Source organism: Choloepus didactylus, chromosome 12 (genome assembly GCF_015220235.1).
Source record: "Choloepus didactylus isolate mChoDid1 chromosome 12, mChoDid1.pri, whole genome shotgun sequence".
In the NCBI taxonomy this organism is placed as follows: Eukaryota; Metazoa; Chordata; class Mammalia; order Pilosa; family Megalonychidae; genus Choloepus; species Choloepus didactylus.
The window spans coordinates 9,116,416-9,122,415 of record NC_051318.1 but is presented as its reverse complement, the minus strand read 5'-3'; positions in this window follow the sequence as shown (position 1 = coordinate 9,122,415).

Genomic DNA, 6,000 nt, shown 5'->3' with positions numbered 1-6,000 from the left:
AGGCCATGGCAGCACGACCGGGGTTGGTGCAGGAATGGGGAAGAGAGACGGGTGGGCTCCTGTCTCCGCGCAGGCCTCCAGCCTCCTGCCAAGGCGTCGGGCCCGCCAGCCGGAGGGCAAAGCAGAAACTGTTACCGGTGAGCACGTTCCCTGGCTGGGTTCCTATTTACTGCAAGGATCCGTGACAGCCTTGCCCACGCTTGCTTAAGCTGAAAGTTACAAACGGATGGAAATTTGAAGTTGAAAATCTGGCAGTTCTGCTCTCTTCAAGGCCACTCCCCTTTCCGCTCCTCTCCCCAGATGCACAGGGTAGTGCTGGGGACAGCTCACGGCAGGAACGCATCTAGGGACACGCGACAGCGCAGCATCCGCACTACCCAAACATGCCCCCGGCTTTGCTCTCCGCACTCCCTGCGCTGCCGCCTGGAGAAGCCCGGACCCGGCGCGGAGCGGGAGCAGCGTCTCCATGGCGACGCGTCACAAAGGCCGCCCACCGCCCGCAGCGCCGAGCCCCGGGGAGCCAGGGGCGCCCCCCGCCGCCTCCGTGGGCCAGAATGACGCAGCCCGGGCCCGAGGCTCCGTGCCCCGCTCACTGCGGCCACAGGACCCGGCCAAGTAAGAGGGCTGCGCCTGCTGGTCTGCGGGGCGAGGCGTCTTTCCCAGGGAAAGGGGGCTGCGGGGGGTTGCCTGCCTCTGGGGGGTGCCGTTCGGCTGAGGCAGAGCCTGGGAGTCAGGGGGGGTGAGCAGGTGCTCATGATCTTTCCCCTTCCCAGCCCTTGGCCTGACTTATGCCAGGCCCCTCCTGGGCCCCTACCCTAAAATGTGCAGGGGGTTTAACAGCTGGCTGCAGCCGAGGCCAGAAGCTGCTGCGTTCAGCTGCCTCTTCTAACCAGGGCTGATTTTTCTTTAAAGGTGATTGGGTATTTAATCGACGTCTGGCTTTTAATATTAGTTGTGCATGCAGATGCAGGCGGCTCTACTAACTCGGCTGTGTGTGTCCTGTAGGGGAGGAGCTCGCTGGCCTAGCTGAGCTGCTAGTTGCACGATGACTGGGGAGTCAGCTCTGTCCTTACCCCCTTGAGGCTGTCTAGCTGGGTAATTGTGGTTCCACAGCTACTGAGCAGTAAGGAATTGCTCAAATGCTAATTCCCTAGAATTGTGGCCCCAGAATGAGTGAATTGTGTATTTTCCTTCCATTCATTCCCCTTGTAAATTAAGAATAGAAAAGGAAAATATTTAATTCATACAAAAACATTCTTAAAACGCTCAGTTTCTGTATTATGGCAGAGGAAACAGGAGAGCCAGAGGGGAGAGAGAAACTCCTCCCAAGACTCCTTGATGCACTCTTTTTAAGTCTCTTCCTCTCTTCTAACCCCACTTTCTTGGTGTCTTTCACTGTCGCCTCTCCCCCTCCTTGTCCCGGAAATTTTTATCCTTCTCGGTTTTCATCCTCTATGTTATGGGGCTTCCAGGGCTTTCTAAAGGCACTGGGGTCCTGCTCATGTGTCCTTCTAACTCTGACTTCCCTTCTACTTTTCAGACCCAAATATCCTACTGTCTACCAAGCAGTTCCATTTGGCTGTCACAGAAGGGCCTCAAACTCAGCATGTGCAAAATCACATTCCTGGCCCCCTCCCCCTCTGGCCCTCCAGACTTTGCCTGCTCAGTGAGGAGGCCCCTCCATAGCTTCCTTGACACCTCCCAGTGACCACCAAGTCCCAGTGATTCTATCTCCCAAATTTCCCTGCCCCTGGGTTTTTTTTTTTTTTGGTTTTTTTTTTTGACTATCATTTTTTTAAAATTTTATTTTGAAATAAATTCAAACTTACAGGAACAGTTGCAAAAACAATACAAACCCCATACACAGAACTCCAGCATACCCCAACCCCCTCCCCCGATACCCCGATCCACCCACTTTAACATGCTGTCACACCACCATTTCTTTCTTTCCCTCCCTCCCTCCCTCCCGATCATCCATCATCTATTGCTCTGTCTTCTGAACATGCAAGCAGACTGCACACATCCTTGAACAAGCAATACAATTCACATATACATTTCCCATGAACAAGAACATTCTTTTATGCATTCCCATTAAGCGCAGCTAAGAAGTTCAAGAAATTCAACATTGATACAAAGCTTACATTCTATAGTTCCTTTTTTTTCTTCTTATGTCCCAACTGTGTCCCTTTGAGCCTCCTCTCCTCCATCCTCAAATCCCATCCAGGATCATCCTTGTTATTTAGTTGTCATTGTCTATTTAGACTGTCTTTTTTTTTTTTTTTTTCACTTGTGGAAACATATATACAGCCTAAATCTTCCCATTCCAACCCCTCCCTAGCATTCCATTAGTGGGATTAATCACATTTAGAATGTTGCAATGCCATCACCTTCCCACCATCCATTGCTAGAAATTTCCCTTCACCCCAAACAGAAGCTCTACACTCATTTCTTAACTCCCCATTGCCCTTCTCCCACTTCTCATAACCCGTACTCCACTTTTCATCTCTATGGTCATATTCTCTGATACTTTCTTTGTGTTTTCCATCGGGCTTAAATTTAACCTCTTAAGTCTATAACAAACTTGTTTTTCTTTGATACCAACTTAACTTCAACAGGACACACAAACTATGTTCCTTTGCTCCTCCATTCCCCCACCTTTATGTAGTTCTTGTCAAAAATTACCTATTTTACATTGAGTCCAAAACCACTGATTTATCATTACAGTTTATGTATTTCAGGTCTTGTAGGAAGTAAATACTGGAGTTACAAATCAAAAATACAGTAGTGTTGGTATTTATATTTACCATGTGATCTTTACTGGAAATCTTTATTTCTTCATGTGGTTTCAGTCAATTGTTTAGTGTCCCTTCCTTTCAGCCTGCTCAGTTCCCTTTAGCATTTCTTATAGGACTGATCTACTGGTGATGAAGTCCTCAGCTTTCGATTATCTGGGAATGTTTTCATTTTTACCCTCCAGGTGTTTGTAAATTTTGTAAGTCTCTGATGGTTATTGACTTCTATTTGTATTCCATTGTGGTCAGAGAATGTGCTTTGAATATATTCAGTTTTTTTAAAAAAATTATTGAGGCTTGTTTTATGTCCCAGCATATATTCTATTCTGGAGAAAGATCTGTGATCACTAGAGAAGAATGTGTGTCCTGGTGATTTGGGATGTAATATTCCATATATGTCTGTTAAATTTCTCTCTATCTCTCTCTCCTTTCTTTGTTTCTCTGTTGGTAGGGCTCCCTTTAGTATCTGAAGTAGGGCAGGTCTTTTATTAGCAAAATCTCTCAGCATTTGTTTATCTGTGAAAAATTTAAGCTATCCCTCAGATTTGAAGGAGAGCTTTGCTGGATAAAGTATTCTTGGTTGGAAATTTTTCTCTTTCAGAATTTTAAATATGTCATGCCACTGCCTTCTCACCTCCATGGTGGCTGCTGAGTAGTCACTACTTACTCTTATTTTGATTCCTTTGTATGTAGTGAATTGCTTTTCTCTTGCTGCTTTCAGAACTTGCTCCTTCTCTTCAGTATTTGACAGTCTGATCAGAATATGTCTTGGAGTGGGTTTGTTTGGATTTATTCTATTTGGAGTTTGCTGGGCATTTATGCTTTGTGTATTTATATTGTGTAGAAGGTTTGGGAAGTTTTCCCCAACAATTTCTTTGAATACTCTTTCTAGACCTTTACCCTTCTCTTCCCCTTCTGGGATACCAATGAGTCTTAAATCTGGACGTTTTATTTTATCTATTGTATCCTTGAGATCCATTTTGAGTTTTTCTTGAGATCCGTTTTGATTTTTTTGATTTTTTCGATTTTTTCCCCATTCTTTCTTTTGCTCTTTAATTTTCTGTTCTGTGGTCCTCAAGGACGTTGTTCAACTTCTTCTAATCTTGTATTATGAGTATCTAATGTCTTTTTAATTTGGCCAACAGTTTCTTTTATTTCCATAAGATCTTCTATTTTTTTATTTACTCTTGCAATTTATTCTTTATGCTCTTCTAGGGTCTTTATGTCCTTTATATCCTGTGCTATGCTCTTTTTCATGTCCTTTAAATCCTGTGCCATGCTCTTGTTGTTTGACTTCAGTTCTTTGATTAATTGTGCCAAGTATTGTGTCTCTTCTGATCTTTTGATTTGGGTGTTTGGGTTTGGGTTCTCCATATCATCTGGTTTTATCATATACTTTAAGTTTTTCTGTTGTTTTTGGCCTCTTGGCATTTGCTTTACTTGATAGGGTTCTTTCAGGGTCTATAAAATACCAATCTCTAATTTGTCAGATCTACAGCTTGGTGGCATACACTTTCGCTAACTAACCAGCAGATGGCGTCCACGAGTCACCTATTCCCCTCAAGTCAGTTCTCCCCAGCTTTGTCTTTGTGGTATGTGGGGGTCTGATTCTTGTGGGGTTCAATTGGTGCACCAAGTTTGGGTGTGTTGTTGGTGCTGTCCGCCCTGAATGTGGGGCGTGTGTCTGAGTGGTTAAAGAGGCAGGGCAGCTTTAATAATCAAATCTCCTAGGTGTTCCTGGAGATTCAAGGCTGTTGCAAGAGTCCAAGCCTTCACCTCAGTCCTGCCACAGATTGTCTCTGCCGCTGACCCACAAGTCCCTGGCACTAGCATAGGGTCCCTGGGATTTCCGAGAGGGTCTCCCTTCTCAGCCGTGCTCTTCCAGGATCCCTGCTGAGGAAAGGCTGCACCACATCACAAGTGTGCACCGGCCCTCCAGGGAAGCCCTGGGCCGCCAGGCCCTGCAGGGGTGTTCCCAGCCTGCTGTAAAGATGGTTGAATGGGGCATGTTAATTTCCCCCTGTTTGCACAGCTCTGCCTTCCCAGCTCTGGGACAATTAGCTGTGGGTGCCCTAAAGGCCACTGTCCACAGCCAATACTGTGGCGTGTGTGCAGTGCTGTGGGAAACACTTCCCGTCGCACTGGTTTCTTGGTGTGGCTCTGGGCTGTGGGTCCGGCCCCGGGTGGGAGCGTCCCCAGCCTGCAGGGGAGATGGTTGCAAGGGGTGTGGTTTCTTTCTCCTTTTGGCTCCCCTCTGCCCCCCTGGCCCTGAGACAATCAGCAGCAGTTGTGGGAAGGGCTATCCTCCAAGCCAGACACCGAGGCGTTGGGAGAGCCTGCTCCTACCGTGCTTCACTGCGCAGTTCTCACCACTGTAGCCGCAGTCGGTCCCAGGTTTTTTTTTTTTTTAAAGAACTAGTCCATCTCCAAACGCCAACCCATGGTTTCCCCACACTGCAGTGCACCCACCAGACTTTCAGCTGGTTTACTCACTTGTTTCAGAACACAGACTCCCAGTTTCACCAAGTGCTTGGTCCCTGTGGATTTAGCAGACCTTGTCTGGTTGGTGCATCGCTGGAGCTGGTGTTCTGGGTCACTTTCCGGCTTTTATCTAGAATTTTTCACAGAGGTGTTTTTTTGCCCTGTCTTACCTACCCACCATCTTGGGTTCTCCCCCTGGGTGAGTTTTGGACCCATCTACTACTCCATCCTCCATGGCCAGAAGTCACCCTCCAGCAGGTAGACCAGCTGTGTCCCTGCCCAACTGTGACCACAGTGGCCTCCACGGCCAATTCCATTGAGCAGTGGCTGCAGACAGGGCCCTGAAATGCTGTCTTCATTTACTGGGGCTGCCGTGACAAAAGTTCCACAAACTGGTGGCTTAGGACAATGGAAATGCATTCCCTCCCAGCCCTGGGTCCCCAAGTCCAGGATCAAGGTATGGCAGGGCCATGCTCCCCGGCAGCCCTGGGGGACACCTTCCTTGCCCCTTCTAGCTTCAGTGCTGCCAACACTTCTTGGCTCATGGCCACATCACTGCATCTCTGCATCCATGGTCACATCTCCTCCTCTCTTATCAGGACACTTGTCATTAGACCTATGCTCCCCTCCCCCCCAATAATCCAGGACAATTTCCTCATCTCCAGACCCCCTAACTTAACTCCATCTGCAGAGACCCTTTCTCCAAATAAGGTCACATTCCCAGGTT